Consider the following 26591-nt stretch of genomic DNA (forward strand, 5'->3'; position numbering starts at 1 on the left):
GCAGAGCACTAGACGCCCGGTCCTCGGCCTCTGTGAATGGGCCTGGCTTCCAAATACACATGGGGGTGGATAGTGAGTGGGGAGTTTACTGAGGTCGGAGGACGGGAGGAAAAGGGATTCCTTTTCGTTAAAACCGAGAGAACCAGTGGAATAAATATCGTGTAACCTAAGCCACACCCACCCACGCACCCAAGAGCCATCTTTGTGTAGACAAGGGAAACTGAGGTTCCGAGGAGTAACTGAAAGTAATGGCACTGGGTTTGAACGTCCGTTCTTGTGAGTCTACCCGGTCTCCTCCCTGGCGATTACTTCTTCAAAAATTCTAGTGGGGACCCCGAGGATGGAGAGGAGAGGACAGGAAACCCTCTCTTCGCCAAGTTGATCTCGCGTGAGAAAGAACTGTTGTTACGAGTTCCCCCGAGCCCCTGTCTTTAAAAGACAAGGTTAGGGACAACGGCTGGCAAGAGTAGAAGAGCAGGTTCAATTCCCCGGAGACTCTGCGCCAGGGAACGGACGGGGCACGCCCACTAACTGGGGGCCGCCTTTCGGTTCCGTCCCAGGCACGCGGGGCTTTCCCGTCGGTCCGGTTTGAGTGCGTGTGAGTGCACTCGCCACCGGAAGGCTGAGCGGGCAGAGGCCGCAGGCCAAGAGCACGCTCCGGGAGAGGCCGGGCGCCTCCCCGCGGCCTCGGCGCACGTGCCTGGGCTGGGGCCAGGGCGAGTGGCCGCGCCGTAGTAGCTGGGGCGGGTGGGAGCGGCTGGCTCCGGGCCGCGGCCGCCGCCCGCCCGCCGGCTCCGGTGGTTGGGCGGAGGAAGCGCGGGACTCCTCCTCCCCACCGTATTAACATGCACCCAGGGGCGGGTGACCAGCCCAGCCTCGCCGCCCCAGCTCGGCGCGTCCCGGCGCTCAGCCTCCGCGCCAGAGGCGAGCGCTGCGCTCCGGGCGCCGCAATCCCGAGGACACGGCCTCTCCGACACCTCCGGCCCGGCGAAGTCGGCGGCAGCATCGGCGGGAGCGGTCGCAGCCGCCTCTGCTCCTCTCTCCGTTGCTTCCCGTCTCCTCGCTGAGACCCTGTCCGGGCCGCGGGGACACCCTTTTTCGTCCTCCCCCCGAGGCTCGTGGGACCGACGGACGGACGCAGGGATCCAGGGCCGGACTGCGGGCAGCGGCAAGGTAACGCCGGGCTGCGCTGCGGGGCTGGGGCGTGCGCGCGTGGCGGCAGCAGCCGGAGCCCGGGCCGCCGCCAACCACCGCGATCGCAGCGCGCTGGGTGTCTCTTGACCGCCGCGCGGTCGCCGCTCCTCTCGCCCGAGGAGGGACGATGGGCTGGGCTCCCTTTGCCCGCTTCTCCTTCGCCATCCGCCGCCTGGGGCGCACTCCCGGACCCCCTGGGGACCCCGGGAATCCGGGGGCCAGCGCGCCCCTCTCCGGGCTTGTGGTCCTGGCTACTCCCTCTTGGGGCCCGGGGAGGGGACGGATTTCTAATTGCGACAGGGTCCTGGAAGGGGGAGGGGAGAACACTAGTTCCCGTCATCTCCACCGGCCAAATTCACACCTCCCCCCGCCCCAACCCCCGGTGCACCTTGCAGGGGAGGAGGGGGCTGCTCACTGCAGGGGAGTTCTCGGCAGGCTCCTGGGTCGTTTGCCAGGCAAGTTGTTGCACTTGGGTTTTTAGGTGACATTTTGGCTTTGGTTGTCAGAGAGCCTCCTCCCGTGTGTGTGTGTGTGTGTGTGTGTGTGTGTGTGTGTGTGTGCGCGCGCGCGCGCGCGCGGGCGCGCGCGTAAGAGAGAAAGCCAGAGAAACAGAGACACAAAGAGAGACAGACAGAAGCTCGCAGGGGGAGAACGAGACACAGAAAGAGAGACACACACACAGAGGACGGGATTCAAGGGGGAGGTCACTGTAGAGTCGCCCCCCGCCCGCGGCCGAGGCCAGTTCCCGGCGAATCGCGTGGCCAACCTTGAGACGCGGTATTCAGTGAATTGAATGAGCGGGGCTGGAGCGGAGACCAAACCGGGACTTCTCCTCCGGGCTGGGAGAGATAACAAATTGCACTTTCATTGAGGGGCGGCTGCAGCTGCGGGAGGGACCTTCGGAGGGCCGCTGGGAGATGAAGACCCTGCATTCAGGACTCCGGCCGCGGCGCTCGCTCCTCGAGGAAGGCGAGCTGTCCCTGCTTCACCCGGTGGCCCCCGGGAAGCCGTGGGAAGCGGCGACCCGCTGTTCGGGTGCCCGCGCCCCGAGACACTGAGTGCCTGTACCGGAGCTCGGCTCGCGCCCTCGGCTCCCGGGCTCGCCTTCCTCCGGGCCACTAGCGCTGCGGAATTTTCTGTCTGAAAACCGGAGGGGGCGTGCGGATGGGGAGGGGGTATGAAGTGGCCAGAGAGCCGGGACAGGGACGCGGGTGGGTAGATATTATTTATTTTATGGACCCAGGCAGGACTCTATGTACACCCCTGACACAGTGAGCCTGGCATGGGTTCCTGAGAGATCAATGCTTCCTGCCTCCCTTGGCATAACATGGGAAGTTATGGAATTACAAAGATGAAAGACATATAATTAAAGTAACAATTAAGAACAGATCTTTATCTTTTATGGTGTTCATGAATCATGAATGGCTTTGTAAAGTGAAGGATCGATCTGAGTTGTAGTCAGGCACTGGGATGAGGAATGTTTAGAGCTAGGAAAACGATTTTAGGACCCAGTGCAAACATCTTGCCAATTTATTTTTACCAGGGAGGACCTAACTGCTTTTTGAATGTTATTTATAGCAGAATTTCAGTTTCAGGAAGCAACTTTCTATTGGCCAATGTAATTTTGCATCTATAGCAATAGTCGTTATTCCAACTTGGACGGAAATGACATAGAAGCAAGAAATGTTAGAAGTGTCTCAATTTACATAATATCAAAAGGATAAAGTTTTCTTTTCTCAAATGTTTACAAAGGAAATTCAAAACCATAAAACCACGTTGCATATATCTATGCAAAATATATGAAATTTAAGTGGTCAGGTCATGTAAATTACTCAGTTCAGAAAATTTATATTCTGGCATAAAGAGGAAATAGAGAATTTCATGGAATCTGATATCAGTAGCTGTGGTATTAATTTCCTTGGATGTATCACTTCAGTTTAAAGTTGCAGCAGGTGAAGACACTGCCTTGCAATATTACAAGTTTCAGATCTAAAATCCCAGGACTACTTTTGAAAAACAAAACAAAACAAAACAAAACTGACTCGCTGAAGAGAAAATGCTACTTGAATGAGAAAAGACTTGAGCATATTTGCAAATATAGGACATTAAAAAAATTATACCTGTCTTTCTATTTCTCTGTATGTTTCCATTAGGGTTTCTATTCTGTTTCCCAAATGAAGTATCTTATTTCAAATATTATAGGCAACATAAATGTTGGCACAATGAACTGGTTAAAAGATTCCTTAAAAAGCTGTGAAGTGATTTTCTGACAAAACTCTTCAAATAACACATACGCAGTTGTGCTTTTGAGAGATAACACGTACATGAGTTTTCCCTATGGGGAATTTTCTTTAATTTCTCCTCCAACATAAATTTTATTCTGCCAGGTCTAAAGTCTTGATGAAACATGTCAGTAATTATGGAAAGCAAGACCTTCTTCTCAAAATATTGCATACCCCATATAGAGAAATAGCCTAAAACTAAGCGGTGTTCTACTTTCTAAATCCTTCTAAGCTTAAATGTCCTCTGAATCAAACTTGGAAAGATGGGTTGCATGCATTTTGATTTAACTCTGTTAGGCATGTGTGCCTTCATTCCATAGCCAACTAGATTCATTATTTTTTTTTAATATAAAATTAAAACTAGGAAGAGGGAAGCTGAGTTCATACTAATGACTCATTTAGAGATATGTAGCGTGATAATAGTTTCAGCTACAACTTAATTGAGGCAAGGGCCATATTCTTTGTATAGCAACTTCTGGAAACAAAAAAAAAATCAACATTCTGATTTCGATTTCATATAATATTTTGAATTGAGAAAGAATAATCACATACTATCCAAATGAGTGTTTTTATAGTGAAGTTTGTATGATAGACACCAACTCCCATGATGGTGTCTTCTTGATTATTCCCACAATTAGCTCCACCCTTTATCAGACCAACTCTGTTCCCCGCAGAAGTTTTCCTTAGGAAGCATTCATCGAACTGGAGGATTTTTATGAAGAGTTCATCTCTATAGAAACCACACTTGCCTCTCTTTGCCTAATTTAAGGAAACAATGCTGTTGTAAGTTCTTTTGTTTCTTTTCTCTTTTTCCTTGGTAATTATTTCCCCCCTGCTAAAGGAGCAGCACCAAGGAAAGGCTACCCAGACTTTTCAGAAATCTCAACACGCCCCACCCCCTACCTCTCATATTTACTATCTATGCCTTACGTATGTTGTATGTTGTTCGCTTAATGTGTTTTTCATTTTAAAGAAGCACAGTCACAAAAGACAGAAACACAATCACAAGAAGGCCCTTTTTCTAGCATTCTAAACATTTTTGTGCTGCTGAGATGCTTGGAGTTTCAAAAGCACTCCATGTCTTGTGCTGTCTTTTATTTCCAGAGGATCCTAAGAGCTTGTAATTCTCCATTTTCAAAGAAAGGGATCATTTCACTGCCCATTCCCCCCACCCTTCACTTTCTCCCTGCCTCCTTTTTATTTTTATTTTTTTTATGTTATTTATTATTTATTTATTTATTTATTTGAGAGAGACAGACAGAGTGGGGTAGGAGTAGAGAGAGAGGGAGACACAGAATCTGAAGCTGGCTCCAGGCTCTAAGCTGTCAGCACAGAGCCCAATGTGGGGCTCGAACTCAGGAGCCATGAGATCATGACCTGAACCGAAGTTGGAGGCGACTGAGCTACCCAGGTGCCCCTCCCTACCTCCTTTTGAAATCATGGGGAATTTGTAGCCTGGTTCCTGTTACTGCCCAATGGACCTGGCTTTCACAGATGTGTGGTCTTTCAGGAATTAGAGAGACGTTCCTTCTTCTACCACAGTCATTTGCTTTCGTTTATTAAACATCTGCTGATAACTCACTGCCTGACATACCAGGTATCAGTTCCTTTTCTTCTAACACATATTTGTTTTATGCAACAAAAAATTTTAATAGAAAAGTAAATATTAAAAACGTGTATAATATACCATTAATACATAAAGCGTTCGAGCGTTTATGTACATTTACTACACACACACACACACACACACACACACACACACACGAGGTTGGTATTGCATATGAGTTGTGTTGACCCATCAATTTTATATTCTTCGTTCTAGTGAATGGCAGGGACCAGACAGCTGGTGTACCGGTGAGAAACTAGTTATTCTCTTCCTTTATGGAGTTAAACGTTGGTGTTTATTGTTTTCGCCTTCCCGTAGGAGTTCATGATTTGCAGGTAAGAAGTGCTATCCCAGTTCAGAAGACCAGCTCATGCACAGGAGGCCCTCTGGCCAACCAGCCGTAGATTTCTGGCCCAGATTCTTGGACCTTTTCTTGGGTAGATGAGAACCAGTGAAACTGGGATGTGATTGCCCCCCTTGGGGTTGTTGTGATGAGGGATCAGGGTTCTGGATCTGCTGTGCATCTTGGCTCACAACGAAACTGTTCATGTTTATATTCTCTTATCAGAGTTTGCTCACCCGATGTCACTGACAATTTCTAGATCCTCTCTCCACATGTTTTTGTTGGGTGTGCAAGCAGCGACACAAAAGCAAGCCACGGAGAGTGTAGTTTGGCGGTGTGTGAACTGTCCAATCCTGCCAGATTTTCTTAGTATTCATCAGAGCAGGGGCTTATGGAAGCCCTGGATAAGCAATTAGGAAATGAGGGTTCCCGTTAGGGCCGGTTCCCTCCGCAGCTTGTGTGTCCCAGTCCGCACCCTCCCAGTCTGCACAGGGAGGGCTCAGAGACATTTAAATGGCTCCCTCAGGCAGCTTGTGGGGAGGTCTTTCTCTCTCTCTGGGCATGTTTCCAGCTCTGCCGCTTTGCTCTGTGACACGGTTTTGGCTAATTTGAAAACATCTGCTAGAGTAACTTCCCTTTTCATTCTACTCCTGGAGACCGTTTATTAGTATATGATGGGAGGACTGGCATTAATCTTTGCTCTGACCTCAAGATTACACCCTTTCTCTGGAGACCCTTTCTCCCTCAGTTTCAATTTCAGTGGAAACTCGGAGGGAAGTCTATTTCTGGACTAGAAATCTCCCTGCTAGATATCACTGAGATTTCTTTACAAAACACACGCTGCAGTTTCAGAGGCAAGTGGCATTTTGATCTTGTCTCAGACTTTGCAAACAACTATTCCATGATATGATTCATCATACTACTCTAGTAAAAAGGCAATGCGTAGTCACTCCCTTGGAAGCTCCTTTCCCAGACATTAACCCAGAAGCAGAATAACCTTTCAGTCTTTCAAACAGGGATATTCTTTTCCGTTAGAGCCCAAGGGGTGGGGAGGTGGGAGTGGGGTAGGGGTGGGGAGGGACCGGACCTTGAAGCAGTAACATATTTAGAAGTTGATTGTGTGAGCCCTTGCCTAGGCAATTTAGAGAATCGCTTGGTTCTATAGCTCCTGTGAAGCAGCATAAGATGTCTTTTCCCCACTCTCCCTGGCACACTGTTTCTTACATTATTTCCTCTTTCCTAGACCTCAGCTGAAAATTTAATTTAATCAGTGAGGCTCTCCAGTTGAATGCAGCTTTACCGCTTTATACTTTTCTTCTTTTCGCGGTCCTTTTCCAGTAAATAACGATGCTTTGACTTCTGTGATTATCCTATCAACTGTCTTCCCCACTGAACTGTGCATTCCATGGGATCAAGGACTAAATACAGCATTTCACCAAATGTCAGCAGGGCCCAGCACGGCCGCTGGCACTCAGTAAGTGGTCAGTAAACAGCAGTGAAGTGAATGAATTAATAAACCCATGAGGGGATGCAGATCTGTACTCTAACTGCGTAAGGACCAGAACCCTGAGGGTAGTATCATGCGGCTTTTAGAGGCCCCCTGCAATCTTAAATCCTGCATTCTCTACTCTGATAACACCTGGAAGATACAGGCCTGATCCCAGCGTGGCCAACGTGTGCTGGGTTAGTTTGTGCTAGTTTCCCAACCAGGGAAACTGCAGTCTGCTGGAAAACTGAGGGAGGTTCTGAAGTAAGACAGGGATTAAGAAACAAAACAAATAACACAAAAACAAAACCTCCCATCCCCTATCCTTCTTCCCCTTTCTTACTTGAAATAAGCATATGAATAGCTTAACCCCCCACCTGCCTATGTTTTGAGTGTCCCCCCTCCAAATGTAGCACTAGCTCTTTTCTCCCTGGCCACCCCAAAGGACTGAGCACTCCCTCCTATGTCTCTGTGGAATCTGGTACACATTTCATAGTTTTGTATTTCATTGTCTGTTTACGTGCCTGTCCACCTCTAGGAGACCATAAGCTCAGAGACAATGGTGAGTATAGGAGCCGCGTATGGAAGGACACTGAAGGACTGAATCAGACCACAAGGATGAGAGACCAATCTAGCAGGAAGAAGAGAAGTGGCTACAACCGACTTTCTGGCTTGTGCCTGATTTCTGTATATGTCCTTAGAACCTGCGTGGGGTGTGGCTCTCATTCATAGGTGATGCTGGAATCTGCCACTTAAAATTAGGTGGACTCACAGCCTTCTGAGTAGTTTCATGATGTTTTGTTTTTTTTTTTTTATACTAGTTTCTGGCCAGGCTTGTAGTATATTCCGTCCCACTCTGTGCTTCTGAGATCTTGAATGATGTGGTGAGGTGGGCCACCCTCGTGGATACGCTTAATCTGACGCGTGACACCCTGCTTTCGATGCTCGATCCACTGTTCAGCCCTAAATGAGGAAAAGTAAGACTTAACACGGACATGGCTCATGTTGCTATAAACTATGATGTGCAATAATTTCTCCAGATCTGTTTTTCTTTTATTGATGTTTTAAATTATCTTGCTTTGATGATAAGAATCCTAAGGGATGTAGATGGTCGATGTAGATCTTGGCATGGCTATAGCCCCCACATATGGGCAAACAGACAAACAAAATTAGAATATCTCCTGTGTACTCATTAGCGTGCAGAATACAGAAGTGGAAACACTGTTCAAATCCTTGGGTGGCTTAAAATCTAATCCAGAGGGTAAGATTAACATGTAGAAAATAATTAGTAAGAACATGTTATAAAATCAAACTAAGGGCTCAAACATCTGAGACCAGTCATACTTATCCTGGGCTTTTAAGGAATGACAAAGCTCAACAAAGGACGGGATCCTTGGATCCGTCTTCCTGGATGGGTAAGAGTTAAATGGAAGGGATGACTTTTCGGATAAGGCAAAAACATTTACAAAGACATGGAAATGCAAACCAACTTGGTGTATTCCTGGTTCAAGGAGATGGTTCTCTGCTCTGGCTCCTCTGATGCATTTGAATTAGACCTGGAGATGAATTTGATTGAGAAGCACGGAGAATGTTTAGAGTTGACAGGAACCTTGAAGGATTTGGAAGAGACAGTGATACAGAGAAGTGGCTGGCCTCTTAAACTGATGGAAGTAGGTCCGTCTACCACCAGATGAGAACCGAGAGTTTTAGGAGGCTGTTGCATTAATTGGGGCATAAATGAAGGGAACCAGGTCTAAGGAAGTAACCATGGGAGAAAAGAAGACATGAAAAATATTTCGGAACAAATTTCAAGTAATATTTGACTCATTTCTCTTTTACCCTATACCTGTGTTGCAAACTATTGTTCAATTCTTTGTTGTTAATTACAGATTATTGTGAAATATTTTAGTAACACCAAAAAATTAAATATTAAAATAAACACCTATGTATTCACCCCCCTCCAGATGGTGAAACAAGGCATTACACATACTGTTAATACTCCCAGAGTCTTCTTTCTCAAAGCATCTCTCCCCTCAATGGTACTCTCTATAGAGGCATACCTCCGAGATACTGCAAGTTTGATTCCAGATGACCACAATAAAGTATCACAATAAAGCGAGCCAAATGAATTTTTTGGTTTCCCATTGCATTAAATTATGTTTACACTATGCTGTAGTCTATGAAGTGTGCCATAGAATTATTTCTAAAATAGACATATATATGCGTACCTAAATAAAAAAAATACTTTATTAGTAAAAAAATACTAACTTTATTCTGAGCATCCAGCAAGTTGTAATGTTTTTGCTGGTGAAGGGTTTTGCTTTGATGTTGTGGCTGATGACTCATCAGGAAGGTTGGGGTGGCTGTGGCAATTTCTTAAAAGAAGACAGCGATGAGGGGCCCTGGGTGGCTCAGGTTGAGCGTCTGACTTTGGCTCAGGTCAGGATCCCATGGTTCATGGGTTCCAGCCCCGCATCCAGCTCTGTGCTGTCAGCTCAGAGCCTGCTTCAGATCCTCTGTCTCCTTCTCTCTCTGCCCCTACCCCGCTCGCTCTCTCTCTCTCCCTCAAAAATAAGTTAACATTAAAAATACTGTTTTTAAAAAGAAGACAATGAAGTTTGCCACATTGATTGATTGCCTCCTTTCACTTGAAAGCTTAGAGGTCGTTGTAAGGTTGTTAACTTTCCTAATTTCAATATTGTTGTGTCTCAGGGAATAGGAAAGCCCAAGGAGAGAGACAGGGATTGGCTGGTCGGTGGAGGAATCAGAACACACGATGTTGATGGATTAAGTTCATCATCTTGTATGTGTATGGTTCATGGTGCCCCGGAACAATTACAAAGTGATGGCAGAGATCACTGATCACTGATCACCATAACAAATATAATAATAATGAAATGGTTGAAATATGGTGAGAATTGCCAAAATGGGACAAGAGACCTGAAGTGAGCAAATGCGGTTGGAAAAATGGTGCCCAAAGATTTGCATAACGCAGGGTTGCCACAGACCTTCAATTTGTAAAAAATAAAATGCGATAAGTGAAGAGCAATAAAACAGCATATGCCTGTACTGAATTTTTGTGTTTATCATTCGCATGCATTTCCTTATGCTTTGCTATGTATGTGTGTACTTAAGCAATATAGTCTCGCTTTGCTGTTTGTAAACTATATAAATAGTAAATTGCTCTGTAGTCTTTTTCACCTTACTTTAATGGATTAGTGTTTTGTGGATATATGTAGATCCTATTTAGTCATTTCTACTGCAATGTGGTATTCCATTGCATAATATATCATGTTTAATGTATCAGTCTTCTGTCAGTGGGCAGTCAGGGTATTTTCCAACAAGGCTGCCGTGAACATTCATATATATACATGTCTTGTGCTAACAAAGGAGACTTTCCTTAGCATATCTCCTTAGGAGTGGAATTATGGAAGGGTGGGATTTGTGCCCTCACCTTTAGTGGATAATGCCAAATTACCAAAGAAGTATTTAACTCTTTATACTCCCATCGGCAATCTAGAAGAGCCCCCTTTCCCTCATATCTTTGCCAGTATTTGGTGGTCCATTTTGTTTTTTGCCAGGATTATGAATGTGAAATGATGACTCCTTGTAGTTTAAACGTGTTGCTTCCTGACCGACTGTTAGTAATGTTGACTGTTTCTTTCCTCTGTTGATTACCATTCAGGTCTCTTTGGAATGCTTATTCATACATGCTGTCCTTTCTCCCACAGCTTTAAAAAAGAGGTTATTGATTTGTAAGAGTTATTTATATATTCTGAATACCAGAGTTTTTCTGTTATCGGCATTTCAACAATCTTCTCCCCACTGGTGGCTTGTCTTTTCATTTTTATGATGTCTTTGGACGAAAAGATTATTTTGTTTTACGTTAGATTCCAGTGTAACTAACCATGTTCTATTAATTTAACATGTGCGACATAGCGATTCAACAATTCTATACATTACTCAGTCCTCACCATGATAAGTGTACTCTAAGTGCCCTTCACCTATTTCATCCACCCCCCTCCTCCCTCTCCTTTGGCATCACCATTTCTCCATATTTAGGAATCTGATTTTTTGGTCTCTTTTCCTTTGTTCTGTTTGTTAAATTCCACATATGAGTGAAACCATATGGTATTTGTCTTTCTCTGACTGACTTACTTCACTAACGTTATACCCTCTAGATCTGTCCATGTTGTTGCAAATTACAATGTTTCACTCTTTTTTTTTATGGCTAGTATTTCACTGTGTATATATGCCACATCTTTATCCATTATCTATGGATGGACGCTTGGCTTGCTTCCATACCTTGGCTATTGTAAATAATGCTGCAGTAAACATAGGGGTGCATATTGCCTTTCAAATTAGTGTTTTTGTATTCTTTGGGATAAGTACCCAGCAGTGCAATTGCTGGGTCATATGGTAATTCTATTTTTGATCTTTAAAGGACTCTCCATACTGTTTTTCACGGAATCTGCACCAGTTCATATTCCCACTAACAGTGCCTGGGGGTTCCTTTTTATCCACATTCTTGCCAACACTTGTTGTTTCTTATCTTCTTGATTTTAGCGTTCTGACAGGTGGGAGGCGATATCTCAGTGCGGTTTTGATTTGCATTTCCCAAATAAGTCAGGGTGAGCATCTTATCATCTGTTGGCCATCGAAAATCATCTTTTAATTATTTATTTACTCTTTATTAAAAAAATTATTTATTCATTTTGAAAGTCGGGGCACCTGAGTGGCTCAGCGAGTTAAGCGTCTGACTTTGGTTCAGGTCATGGTCTCGCGGTTTGTGAGTTCGAGCCCTGCTTCGGGTTCTTTGCTGACAGCTCAGAGCCTGGAGCCTGCTGCAGATTCTGTGTCCCTCTCTCATTCTACACCTCCCGTGCTCATGCTCTGGCTCTCAAAAATAAATAAATGTTAAAAAAATATATTTATTTTGAGAGAGAGAGAGGGACAGAGAGAGAGGGAGAGAATCCCAAGCAGGCTCTATGCTGTCAGCATGGAGCCCGACGAGGGGCTCGATCTCACAAACCGTGAGATCATGACCTGAGCTGAAATCAAGAGTTGGACGCTTAACCAACTGAGCCACCCAGGCGCCCAAAAAAATCTTTTTAAAATTTAAAATCGATGCATTTTTTATTGTTTATGGTATAGATAAGATATCTTGTTTAAGAAATCTTTTCCAATTCTGAAGTGATAAAGGCATCATCCTTTCATAGCTTATAAACTGTTAAAGTTTTATTTTCTCGTTTAGTTCTTTAAGACTTTCTTATCAATGGTCATTTTATTTTTTTTATTTTATGTTTTTTAAAGATTCTTTTATTTATTTTATTTATTTTTTGAGAAAGGGAGACAGAGAGCAAACTGGGGAGGGGCAGAGAGAGAGGGAGACATAGAATCTGAAGCAGGCTCCAGGCTCCGAGCTGTCAGCACAGAGCCCGTGGTGGGGCTCGAGCTCACAAACAGTGAAATCATGACCTGAGCCGAAGTCAGAGGCTCAACCAACTGAGCCACCCAGGCGCCCCTCAGTGGTCATTTTATAAAGCCTTTTATTATGTTACAAATTTGGGCAAGACATACGACTTCTTTTGGTCTTAATTTCTTCCTGATGAAACGAAAGTTTGGAGTAGTTGTGTTGTGTGAATTCTGCGGATGCTGCTTGACTTTAGGGCTTCATCATTTTGTGCATGGGATACACAGAGGTCTCCTAATGGCACTTCTTGTCTGCAGGGTCTCCTTCTGATTACACCTGGATCTGGGCTGACTTTTCAAAGAACAGTCAAAGTCTTTGTGAGGCTCCTCAGACTTTGTCCTTGAGACCACGAGGACGGCAGTCACGTCCCTTTGCACTTGCCTGCATCCTGTAGATCTGAGCACAAACCAGGACCACAGTTGGCTGTCAGACACGTGGGTGGGATGAATGCCAGACACACAGCGGGCTCCCTTCGTTGCTTAGCTCCGTTTCTTAACCAGCCCCTTACATGGAACCTCCTTTCTGCTATAGCCACCCCTACTTGTCATGACTGTGCCATTCTGGCCATTCTCTCCTCTTTATTTCTTTTCATGTATTTTGAATTCTGTCTACTTGACAGATTCTCCTAGGGCTAGGACAAGGAAAGTCAAGGATTCTTTCCCCTTTCATGTCCTTCTAGATAGTTTGAATGTTTTACCACAGGCAGGGATTTCTTTTAAGATGGTTGTTTCAAAGCCCTCTATCCTGGAAGGCTGGTCAAATCTCACCTCTCACATGAAACGTTTTATTATTTTATTTTATCATTTATTTTATTTTATTTATTTTATTTTATTTGGAAGTATTTATTTATTTTCAGAGGGGGGAGGGGCAGAGAGATACTAGGAGAGACAGAGAATCCCAAGCAGGTCCCATGCTGTCAACGCAGAGCCTGTTGTAGGGCTTGAACCCACAAACTGTGAAATCGTGACCTGAGCCAAAATGAAGTCAGGTACTTAACTGACTGAGCCACCCAGGCGCCCCACATGAAGCATTTTATAACTCTAGTCCAAGGTAAACCGTCTTCTGAATTCGAGTTGCATTTTTCTGGATCATTTACTGTTTACATTTTGTGTGAATACTCCTAGATTTTAAGCTCCTTTAAGGGATGTGTTTGCTTAGGTAGCTTTGTATCTCTCTAACGCCTAAGAACAAGAGCCAGAAGAGTGGGTTTTCAATGGGTCATGGTTGCTTTCTTGAAGATTGATAATCAGCTTGTGGAGATGACATCAGCTGAGTGGAAATGTAGAGTGTGAGGACACTGGGATTAGTGAATTGCTGGAACATATAAGGATTTGGGATAAGAAGCTCATTCTTAGTGAACTGAGCTCTATTTTGTGTGTGTGTGCATGTGTGTATGTGTGTATGGTTTTTGTTGTTGTTGTTTGTTTTCGTTTTTGTTTTTTGGAGTTAGAGAGCTTGTGAGCAGGAGAGAGGGGCAGAGCATGATAAGCATGAGGGGGGCTTGATCCCACAACTCCAGAATCATGAGCTGAGCCAAAATCAAGAGTCAAATGCTCAACCAACTGAGCCACCTACGTGCCCCTGTTTGTGTTGATTTTTGAGACAAATATTGGACATGTCCCATTGGCAACTTGGAAAACATTAAAACTTAGGGTTTTTTTGGGGGGGGCGGTGCCTGGGTGGCTCAGTGGGTTAAACGTCTGACTTCAGCTCAGGTCATGATCTCATGGTTCATGGGTTCAAGCCCCACGTCGGGCTCTGTGCCAACAGTTCAGAGCCCCGAGCCTGCTTTGGATTCTGTGTCTCCCTCTCTCTCTGCCCCTCCCCCACTTGTGCGCGTGCATGCACTCGCTCTCTCTCTCTCTCTCTCAAAAATAAACATTAAAAAAACAAAACAAAACTGAGTTTTAGGAAATAACAAAATTTGAGATGGTGACTAGGGAATTATTGCTGGAAGGTGATCAGTAGACTCAGGATGTTAGCCGCTGTTTCTGTGTTCCAGATAGGGGTGTTCCCCCAACTCCCGTCCTGATTCTACTATCCTGAGTCATCTAACTAGCTAGATGACTTTGGGCAAGTTAGTTCATTTTTCTGAGCCCAGTTTTCTCATCTGAGAAATGAGGATAATTAAATTTACATTTTGGAATTTTGAAAGGAGTAAATGAGCCAACCTATGCAAAGTATCTGGCTCAATGGTGGGCTCATGGTGAGCACTTAATAAATGTTGTTATTAATGATATATTTTATCTGTAAGAGCTACTACCAACCAACCTTTTTATGTCAAAGTAGCACCAAGAATTAAAAAAACAAACAAACAAACAAAAAACTTGTGTACTCATGAAATAGTTCTTCTCTTGTAGAAAATTCCTAGAACTTATTTCATAGTCCTTTATTGTCTGTCACCGGTGACAGACAAGTCACTTATAGGATACAACTTTCAGTATTGCCTTTTATGCTCCATATGCTAAATAAATATCTATAGGGAAAGAAGCCCCCAGCCCCGACAGCCCAGCCTTGTCTGATGCTGCGAGGAGATGACAAAAAAACACCAAAATGACATCCTTCTTCCCAAGGCAGAGGAAGTGTGTGACAATTCAGTTGTGAAACAGTTCAGTGCATTTCAAGCAACATCCAAAATGTGAATTTTAATTTACTCTGACCAAAGTACGTACTGACTGTAGGACAGGGAAAAAATCCAAAGGCTAACCCAGAAAAAGGAAGCTTTGCTGGCTCCTTACAGAGGAGCATCTCCGTGAGGTCATGGTGAGCCCTGAGTAGTTGTACATTGGCAGGTGGGGCGCACATGTGTTCGGATTGCGTCCACCTTCCCTGCTCCGTGGGGTGTATCTTCTGCCTCCCTGTCAGTGTGTGTTCAGTCAGCCCACAGTTTCTCCTGGAAAGGGCTCAGTGGATGAAAACCAGTACAAATCAGAATGAGAACCTCAATAATTGATCAGGTGGAAGAATTCTGTTTGTTTGTTTGTTTGTTTGTTTGTTTCATTAAAGGATATGTTTCTGGGCAGTTGTATCTACATTATTTGGGTTTAAAAATTTTTTAATCCATTACGGTAACGCAATATTTCTTATCTTGTGATTTAGGTTTAAAACCCCATAGAACATCAAGGAAAATACTTTTTCTCAAGGAATTCTTTCAGGAATTCCTTTTAAGTAGAAATGCTGGCACACAGAAAGTGTCTTGAGATGCTCCCTAGAGAGATGATAGAGTCACATTAAATGCAGTTTAAATGTTGGCAATACTAATTGAGAGATAAGGCGTGTTCTAAAGATGTGCTTATAAGATGAATCTTTGTGGACATCAAACAGGATTATCCCATAGAAATTGTGCTATATGGCGGTGGCTGGTTTCTAAGATTAAATTTCTAGAGTATTTTTAACCCATTTTCTACAAACAGTATTACTCTAATGAATACCATATCTATCTAAAAGTCAGGACTTTATATCTATGAAAAACAGGAATTGTACATTTGGACCGGGAACACATATTACTCCTTCTACCGTGGAGTTAGGGGCTCCCCGCTTCTGCTGCTGGTCAGATACTGGATGATACTCCAGCCATACTCACAGAGCTATGGTTTCCATTGATCCAGGACCGGAATCCATTGAGGGGATGATGGAACCTAAAGTTCTTACTCATTGACACTCATAATTGTTAAACGTCTACGTTTACATAAGCTACTTCTCTACTTAAGTTTGAGTGAGGAAGAAAACTCTAGTATAGAGCAAGAAATATATGTTACTGATAAGACAGACGTCAGTGGGTTAAGAGTGATAGGTAGAACTGTATTTCTTTGTACTTAGGTGATTTTTGCTAGAGTTTTTTTCTCTGCATTTCAGATCCTGAAGATGCCCACTATGGGATGGTGGGAATTACCAATTCGTTCATTCACTCATTTAACCAACAACAATTTATTGAAAACTTAGTATATGCCAGGCATTATTCTAGGTGCTTTGAATTCAGTCTTGAACAACAAGGACAAAAGAGACATGCCCTTGAGGAATTTACAGTCAAGAGGGAGGAAACAGACTATAAACAATAAGCATAATGAATACTTCTTTGACAGTATTAGGACGATTAACAGCTTTAAAAAAAGGATCAGTGGAAAGGGATTATTGAAGGACTGTTCTCTGATAGATTTCTGGTAGGGAAGGAAATGAGTTGTTTTTTTGGTTGGTTGTTTATTGTTGGTTTTTGTTTGTCTGTTTGTTTTGAACTCAGACCTTCACTTGAAATGTGAGGATTTGACAAGCCTCCAGGCGAGGTGTGGGATTATTTTCACTGCTGTGTCATTTTCCCTTCTCTGTTTTAACAGCTGTCTCTATGCTCCTCAGAAATGGTATCTACCACAGTGCGTCATAACTAGTTGTGGTTTTTAATCTCCCACCATACTATGAATTATAACATAAAGCATGTTTCTCATAACGTATCTTCCTGCAACAATACTTCTAGCATAATAATGGTGATTGTATATCTTACTGAAGCCTTGCTGCACGCGAAGCACGTTATGCCAGCCCCCTGTAGAAAGTGATACGCTTTATGGAATATACTCTTAGACCACAGAACTTCCATGGCTAGAGCTGATCATTGAACTGAGGTCTGTTAGCGCTAGGTTCTGTACTCCCCTGGTGCCTAACCCAGTGCCTGGCACTTGGCTGCCCTCCCTTCAAGAGATGTAGAGTGAAATGCGAATCAAATAAGCTGTAATGTTGTGAAACTCCTAACTCTCAGAAGTGTGAGTCCGGTTGCCTGCAAGTTATAACCTCCTCTAGTTTTAAATCAATTGCCTTTACAGCCTAGCTGACCCAAGAAAGCAGTAGTTACTTGGAAATTTCTTAAAGGGACACTTTGCTTGTTTTTCTTTAATGTCTTCCTCCTGTTTCCATAGATCTCATACTTGGAGAACACACAAGAAATAGAATTACTTCTGTTGAAATCACGACCTTCTAGTTGGAAGGCAAAACTACTTTTGTTCTATAATGTCCGTCATAGTAAAGAATCTCAGTAGGTCCTTTTTTGTTTTTATTTTTTCTGAGTTTTCCCTTGAGTTTCACTAGTACCTGCTTCAGTGGGTTCTTTGAGGATGCAGGATTTTGATGACGTCAAGAACCGAGTGCATAAATAGGCTGTGTCTGGCTTGACATTTGCTTTCTACCTGTTTTCTCCCTACTTGTCAGAGAAATTTTGCGTGACAGAGGTGAATCTCAGTGGGACCTTCTAGGGGGGTGACCATCTGCTCGCTCTGAAGAAAATCAGTCCCTTCTTTCCAGGAAAGGGTCTGTTGGCTGCACGAGAAACTTGAGCTGTTTCCCATTGAGTAATCTACTTGAAAGGACAATTGAGAACATTCCTCAAAGACAAAGAAGCACAAACACACATGAGGTCTTCAATAGGGAACACACTTTAGAGAACACAATTAAACCTGACACATCTGTTACAAGATTCAGATTAGGACTTCAGTGGTGAGGGGAAACAAAGATGTTAGATCATCCTCCTAAGATAGCCCTGAAAGAAAGAACTTCTTGCTTCTCACTCCTTAGGGTTCTTTGCAATCCAGCCAGATGGAATTAAAAAACGTCCAACTGTTTAAGTACACATTGGTAAGTCAACATTGTTATATCCTTAACTCCAGAACAAGGTGATTCGACTGACTTATAAAGCAGTGGAATGCTCCTTGAGTGTTTTTTTTTTCCACTCTAATTTTATAAGAAATTGGCAAGTTGACTGTATGAGAATGTCTAAGTATCTCTACCTCAGATAAAGTATATCTGTATATCTGCCAGCAGATAACAAGCTGAAATGAAGAAAGGTACATGTAAAACTGAATGCCTTTTATGAAGCATTTTATAAATGAACTATCTTAAATCTTTCTTCCCGTGTTTCTATATAGATCATCTCTAATACTTTTTTGTTTAGGATTTACACTTCTGACCCCAGATGCATTTGAATGTCCTGACTGACAGAGCACATAAACTTAGTGAAAGTTCTAGGCAGGTACTAGTAAATGTAATGCACTAATAGTAACGCATTAATTTGTTGAAGACAGAAAATAAATGGCCAAAGGCTTGGCTACGTTTTAATCTACAGGGGTCCTACACTGAAATTCGAATTCCATTCTTATTAGACATGTTCTTAAACTTGATTTGCATACACATGTATGGAGTATACAGAAGTCAGAACATTTTATTAGAAATTCTATAATTGAAATGGAGCCGTTCACATCAGACAGTCACATATGTTCAGGTAAAAGTGTAAAAGCAACACATATTTGCTAAGGTATTTTGTTCCCATCCGCCTGGAATTTTGCCTTGTCCCTCCTCGCGACTCCTTTTCACGTGGCTGCTTTTCTTCCCCCTCATTGATGCCATTCTTTTTTTTTTTTTTAAATGTTTATTTTTGAGAGACCATAAGTGGGGTAGGGGCAGAGAGAGAGGGACAGAGGATCTGAAGTGGGCTTTGCTATGACAGAAACAAGCCTGATGTGGGGATTGAATTCATGAATCAGGAGATCATGACCTGAGCCAGAGTCAGACGCTTCATCAACTAAGCCATTCAGGTGCCCCCATTAATGCCATTCTGGACCACCATTTGAAAAAGGCTTCAACCTGCCCCCATTATTCTCTTTCTCAGCAGCCTAGCATAGAGTTTCTTAATAAAGATTTGTCAAATATTGGTTCTTAAGAAACGTTTTTCCAGAGAGTGAATAGGAGGTACCAAATTCTCAATAATTTACATTTCTTGCTTATAATAACAAGACATATTTGAACACGAAGTTCAAGTCATTATTAGTGGAAGAAGTTGAGTTTAAAGTTGTGGTTTTAAGTCTGAATCCTACAACTATGTCAACTTCTAGTAAGTGTTTGGAAATCATCATCAGAAATAGCATCATCCCTATTTCAATGAACTCACCAGCTAATGGGAAGGAAGGAAAGAGTAGGATTCAATCCACTGAGGTTAGTAGGGTGATGGGATGTTACATGATGCTGGGGCAGGACTGAACAGGGTCACCAATTCCACAGGTGAGTCTTAGGGAGGGAGGGTTTCTCAGAGATGGGGATCAGTGATGCAAAGGAACATCAGAGTTGGGAAGGAAGTACAATAGTCTTTACTGAGCCTTGTAAGGCAATTCACAGGAAGCTCCTTCTCTTCCTACCATTACCTTGCCAACAGCAGTGAGCATGTACCTCTCTCAAGGTCTGTTTGCCCTTGTGTCAACTGATAGGGACTAGTATTCGGTGTGCTAAAATGCTAATATTCTGTGCACTATAATTTCAGATGAGCCTGGTGTTCCACAGAGGTTTCAGTGACATATGAAATACACACTGAAGTCAAATACTTTACAAATCATATGATTATAATGATGCGCAGGCTAGGGATCCAGCAGTTAAATTTTGAAACATGAAGAAGCCTGCGGAGGAAGCTTGAGTATGTTTTACGTAAAGTATGTTGGTAGTAAGTGTAACAACAGAAGTTGAAGATGAGCTATATTTTTTTTGGGGGGGGGAGGGGACTGTGGGATATATTTTGGGATAGGGAGACTGATAAATGTGATGAAGGGAAAATGGGAGAATAAGGGCAATGGGGTTGGTGTTGGGGGTAAGTAATGGAGTGGTGTTTGGGGTGAGTAATGTGGTGGTGTTGGGGTTAAGTAATGGGAGGGTTTTGGGGTAACCACAATCAAAATGGGGTGGTATTGTGGGTAAGTAATGGGCTTGTGTTGGGGCTAAGTACTGGGATGTATCAGGGGATAAAGAGTAATGTTTGGGGGCAAGTAATGGAGTAATGTTGGGGGTAAGTAATGGGGTGGTATTGGGGTATAAATAAGGGTTGGTATTGGGGAGTAAGTAAACACTGGGAAGGAACATGAGAGATTTTAAACAGTTGCATGGGTTGAAAATCTTGGAAAGAAAGTGTCCCAGAAGGATTTGTAGACATTTTCTATGTCTTACACTTTGTATAAATCTTACAGAAAAATCTACGTTATTCTTCTTAATTTCTGGAACTATTTTTTAATCCATCAGATGGACTCAGGCTTCAAGTTATTACAATCATGTATATACTAATGAGAATGAATAAATAAAGGTTATGAACACTTGTAAGGATCAGGGACTGAAACGTGATTAGCCAGAATGATTTTCTAGGGAATTAAAGTAAATGTTGGACCTATTAGATGATAGCATCAGTCTAGTATTTCAAAAACATTTACTGATGAATTATTTGCCATATACTATGTTTGGTCCTGGGGTATAAAGTTACTGCCTCCTGAAGGGACCGGTATATAAGCAAAATTTGGCAATTTGTTGTAATAAGTTCACAAGAGATACTGCCAGAACCCGGAGAAAGTGGTATGTAACTCTTCCAAAGGAAGCTCTTGAATTGTTTATCTGAAGGGGACAGTCCATTATTTTGATGAGAAAAATTAGCACTAGTAACAGGAAATCAGTACCCTTTCTATGGTAATTCCTATGTCTCTACCTTAAAATATCTTCCAACTATATGAAGTGGACACATTCAAAGGTTGTAAGAAGAAAGTAGAAATGCTATTTCAGTATATGATTGTTTTAAAACCATATTTACTGTGCAAGGAAGTGAAATTGGTAGACAAATCTAAGATCATACCAGCATAGTATATTATTTTAGATATTGTTAATTGATCAATTATTTAGTTAATTCTGGGAAATGCAAAAGAGGTTGAAAACATTATCCCTGGATTCAAACATCTCGCCTAGCTTGTATGTTCTAAGAGACTTGACTATTTTGTCTCACTCTAAAGTTGCATTAAAAAATCTTTGTCAATGTTTCAGTCAGTTGATATTGTTCATAAAATTTCAGAAATGAAGCAGCCCATCTGTTCCTAGAGCACTGTCATTTCTCGGTGACTTTATTGGATTTTCCTCTTGGCTGCTTTATTGTTGTTTTGGAAAAATTGTTTTCCTTCTATGTCCTGACTGCATGGATGGAGAAAACCAGTTCTTCCTTCCATTGTTAGGGATTACTCCTTTGTTTCCTAAAGATAAATTGAACCTTTTAATAATGGCTTATAAATTACTGATGATATTCTCTAAATACTTTATTGGCATCAGTTGGACTTTGAACAAGAGCTGTTGGTAGAGTGCTGTAGTTAAACATAACCATTATTAGAGCTCATGAATTTAAACCTAAATTTCTAAATTAAATTAAACTGAAAACCTAAATGAAACCTAAACTTCTAAAGGAAGAAGCTAGCTCCCCTTCACAAAGTTGCCTTGCTGAATCCAAATTAGGAACTAATTTGTCATCATTTACCTACCTCTACATCTACATGTATCAGGAATCCACACCCTTGTCTAGATATTGGAATCATCTAGAGAGCCTTAAAAAATGACGGATCTCAAGTTCTATCTTAGACCACCTTGATCTAGGGTAGATTAAGGTATGAGCATTTATCAAGCTTGCCATGTGAGTCGGGGGCATGTCTGGGGATAAAACTGGTTGACCAAGAGCAGTAGTTCTCACAATATGGTCTCTTGACCAGCAGTAGCCCATCATCTGGAAACTTGTCAGAAATGCAAATGCTTGGGCCTAATTCAGACTTCGTGAATCAGACACCGAAGCATTGGCTGTTAGGTTCCTGCCCCCAGCTAGGTACTGCTATTTGTATGTCTCTGCCTGCACGTCTCAGACTGTTAGACTTGGGGATTTGCTCTTTTTATAAGAGGAAGAGACGTGAAAGATTCCTGCTGGAAACAAGGGATCATTAATAGAGTCTTTTTTAACATGGCCGTGGTTGTCTGCTTTCAGACCACTTCCCTCAGAGCCTGCTACTCTGCTGACTTCCACGAATGTCTCTCTGAGCGCCTGACCTTCTCTTTGCTACCAAAACAATCTTCCACATTTTGAGCCTCTTTGCTGATTGTACTGGCCATCTTTGTTGTAGTCTCCCGGTTTCCGAACACCGAATTTATGATGCCTGCATGTGCTGCTACTTTGAGTGGCTTTGAACCACTGAGCACCCCCCGCAGCCCTTTGTGCATGCACAGACTGTCATCAGCTTCCCTGGCCTCGCCTCCTGAATTGCGACCTGTTGCTCCCCTGGCTTTGGGGGCTGTGCAGTTTCATCTTGTCACGTATTGGGAGAGGGGAGTAAAAAAAAGAATTCAGCCACGAGGCAGCTTTCATCTCTTCAGAGTTATATTTTTGGAGAGCGATTTTATTACTGTGATTAAAGGCTGAAATGAGTTCGTAGAACATCTGGAGCAGTTGCCTTCAAATATACCAGAACCCTTTCCAGAGTTAAATTACGGATGCAGCTAAATCGTGGTGATTTCGCATCAGTGCCCTCCCTGGACCGGTGTGGGGATCGACAGAGATTGAGGATCGCTGGCTCTCTTAGGACCCTTTTAACTTCTCTACTCCAGTTTCCACTCTCCTCTACCTTGTACGTTGTTTTCTGGGACGGTAGGAGTGGTCTGCCCTGACCCCTATTCCTTCTCTTTTCATTTTACCTTACCACCTCTCCCTTATTTCAGATTTTATACCAGTATTTTTATGTGACTCTATTTTCCATTTCATGTACATTATACACCTGGTTGCTCAAGCCGGAAATCTGAGGCAGATTCTGAGGTGGCCGTCGAGTAAGTCAAAAGAGAAGTAGCATCCACGTTCACCCGTCACATTTTGCCAACTAACTGCCTACCTTTCTCTCAAGTACACTTCCCTCCCACAGCCCAGGAACGTCAGCCTACCTGGTCACCTTCCTCATCCTTTTCCCTCTGCTGTTCTAAGGGCCACCTTATTGCTCATGGTATGTTCCTTCCCACGCTCCTCCAGACTACACTCTGAAGTCCTAGTAGATAAATCATTTTGAAATGTTCCAATTTAGCTAAGTTTCCAAATGAAATAATTTGATGTCTAGCCCTCCATGACCCAGAAGACCTGTAAGTTTCAACTCAGTGTGTGGCATTCATGTTATGTTACGACCCGGTCAAGTGTTGTTTTCCGGCCTTGACTTTCAACACTCACCTACGTCATGTGGTTTCATGCCTCGGGACACCTTACTTGTCATTTCCTGAATGACATCATGTTTCATCGGGGTTCTCTTTTAAGTCTTGCCTCTGTGGTTTCCTCCCCTTGGGACGACCTTGCTTTCTCTTCTGCACAGCAGACCTCAAAACGTTGCTCAGGACAGCTCGAGGCTTCCGTGGCTTATTTTGGAAGATTTACATACCACTTCCCCGGGTTCCAGCAGTATCTCGTGTGTATGTGTATGTATTACTCTATACTACTAGACATTACCACCATGCTAGATTCCCCGGGACCAGATTGAGAAGAACTAGCCTCTTTACCGGACCAGCAGAAAAATCATTCTGCCCCCAGAGAGGTTGGGAGTTGGGATCACAAGAGGATACTCTGGGAACCAATGGTAAGTATGGAGGACCCAATGTAGGTGAACTGGGTGGTGGAGACCGGGCAGCATGAGAGAAGGAAAGAGACCGATGTGCGGGCTAGTTCCATAATTTGGGCAGATTCGAGAAGAAAAAAAAGTGTAGGGAAAAAGTTCCGAAAACAGAGTACAGCCCAACAAACAGAACAAGAGGAAGGAAAAGTTAGCATATCAGTTATGTTTTGTTGTTTAACCGATCACTACGAAACTTAGTGATACAAAGCAACCATTTTGGTATGCTTGAAAAGTCTGTGGGTCAAGAATTCAGACTGGGTGCACCTGGGTGGCTCAGTTAGTTAAGCATCCAACTTCTGCTCAGGTCATGATCTCATGGCTCGTGGGTTCAAACCCTGTGTCAGGCTCTGTGCTGACACCTCAGAGCCTGGAGCCTCCTTCAGATTCTGTGTCTCCTTCTGTCTCTGACCCTCTCCAACATGTGCTCTGTATCTCTCTCTCTCTTAAAAATAAATAAACATTAAAAAAACTGAAAATAATTCAGACAGGGTATAACCTTCTTGGAGAGACGTATGTAGATGAGCATCCACGATACAAAACAGCAGAGGAAAATGATGTTGTATGGAGACCTAATGAATGGTTTGAGAGTAAGAAACAGGTTTTCATTCCTAAGATAGAAGATAGGATGGAGAAGATTTTATGAAAGAGCTACCTTTTGGGTTTGGCTTTGAAAGAGAAGGTACATTGCCAGGCTCAAGTTCAAGGTCTGAGTGAGTAAGGAAAGGCCTCCATATGTTTCGGTAGTGTGTAATTGTGATGGCTGAAGCATCGGGTGTGTGGCAAGATGCAGACCGTAGAGAAGTTTAGGGACATATGCTAAAGAGTTGATTTTATTCATCATGCCACAAAAAAAACCCACAAAAAAACAAAAACAAAAACAAAACAAACAAACCATTGACCTTTAAAAATATTTAGTAAATTAGCAGAATTGTCTCTTCTAGAACCCGTCCAGATTTCAATACTAGCATATTCTGGAAATTACTGAAGAGGGAATAGATTATAGTCAAATAGATATATATGGAGTTTTATGTCCCCGAATCTCTAATAGGTAAGATGCTTTAAGGTTCTGGTGATGAGATTATGGAATAAATGGTCAAAGTGATGAATACCCTTACTCTCTACCTCCAGTAGTCTTTTAGAATAGTTAACTTACTTGGTTGGAACAGGAATCTAAGATCCGTGAGGGCTGCTACATTTATAGTTGCTAAAACAGTGGCGAGTACAGTGATAAATACTAGATTACCAAATGAATTAGATAATTTTTTGGGTCTCCATCAGTCTGTACCCATTTCCCTTTAACTTCTTCCAAAACAAGGTATTCCTGGTAGAGGAATAGGTGGTTCTTGAAAGTGTGGTTTTGGTAACTGATTTCTACAAGCTATTGGAACCCTTTTTGTTTAACAGTTGATTACTAAGTCAAAAAATAGTTCCCAAGAGCAAACTGAAATTATGTAGAATTATCCTATACTGGAACAGAAAATGTGCCCAGAGAGCGTTAGTCCCTTTCTGGCACCTCATTACCGGATGAGTAAATTGAGACACAGAGAAGGTAACTGACTTCAGCACAGTTCCCCAACTAGTAAATGTTGAAGCCAGAGTTAGGAGCAGGCTTCTAATATGCAGTCCAGTGTTATTTTGATTCTACAAAGCTATATGCTCCTTTGATTTTCAAGTCAAATCTTAGCTTGAACTGTATGAGAAAAGTGATCTCCATCCGGCTCTGTTGAATTTCTAGAGGGCAAAGCCACCTCGTGTGGCTGCTGAAAAATTTAAATCCTATGGTGACAGAACTCAGGAAGGGAGAGCAAACGGATAGTATGTTCTAGTAAAATAACTTCATGTTTGAGAAGGCCTATGTGGATGCTTGCACATCTGATTAACTTCTTGTGGGCTTGTTTTCGAGAATTGAATTCAGGTGGACTGGATTTTGTCTAGAGGAGGAGGCCCAGTGACTTATAGAAGTAAAAGGATATTCTCCAGAAAAGACCTCAGGGGTTGCTACCTAGGACCTGTATTTCCAGGCTGGAAAAAGAAGATCCCCAGAGAGATATAAGTAACATGTCCAAGGTCACAAAACTATTAACGATGGTAAGCATAACTGGAAACCAGGACTCTTGAGTTTGGGAGAAGTGAGCTTTTCCGGTATAAAATGCACACCCCCTTAAAGGAAATATTTGGGGTTAAGGTGGTGCATTTCAAAAAAAGTTTAACCTTGTGATGTCCATTTATGATATGAAACCTAAAAATTAGGCAAATACCAGAAACATGCTGTCCATCTTCATAGAGAACATCATCACCGGCCATGAAATACTCCTGTGCTCTCAGCTTCCCGACTTCCCGATGTTTGGTCCCCTTTCATGTTCACAATGAACTGGTCTCCAGAGTTTCACTTGTGCTCATTCTCTCCCTGTTTATTCCTTTGCCATTCTATGTCTAACTCCCAAACAATCTGGGTTTTCTGGCTTGCTTTTGAACTTTGTCCAATTGGCAGCGAAATATTTGAGTTCTTCTGCAAGTTGCTTTTTTCCGCCTCAACGATATGCTTCGAAGATCTATCCACGCTGATGTAAGTTAACGTATCTTCAGTGTCGTACAAATGCTGGTTTATGGCTCTTCCATAGTTTGTCCCTCCAGTTTTGTATATTCGGTTGGTCAGGAATCGACTTTCGTATGTTTGTTTATTTTTGCGATTCCCAACCAGTCTGCCACATGCATTCTTATGCATGCCTCATGATAAATCTGTGCCAGAGGCTG

At 42.8% G+C, this 26591-nt stretch overlaps 1 protein-coding gene across 5 annotated transcripts in view; it reads left to right on the forward strand.

The window, feature by feature from the left end:
• Positions 1 to 658: 658 nt before the first annotated feature.
• Positions 659 to 26591, forward strand: part of DLGAP1 (DLG associated protein 1) — an 885205-nt gene continuing 859272 nt past the window's right edge. For 2 of the 5 annotated variants that reach the window (XM_027068580.2, XM_053206117.1), the window contains exon 1: positions 661 to 1173. The gene's annotated coding sequence lies outside the window, so the exon portion shown is untranslated. Of the gene's footprint in view, positions 1174 to 26591 lie in introns of all 5 variants that reach the window. The other 3 variants (XM_027068585.2, XM_053206118.1, XM_027068582.2) reach the window with 3 other exon arrangements.

Source organism: Acinonyx jubatus, chromosome D3 (assembly GCF_027475565.1).
Source record: "Acinonyx jubatus isolate Ajub_Pintada_27869175 chromosome D3, VMU_Ajub_asm_v1.0, whole genome shotgun sequence".
Classification (NCBI taxonomy): domain Eukaryota; kingdom Metazoa; phylum Chordata; class Mammalia; order Carnivora; family Felidae; genus Acinonyx; species Acinonyx jubatus.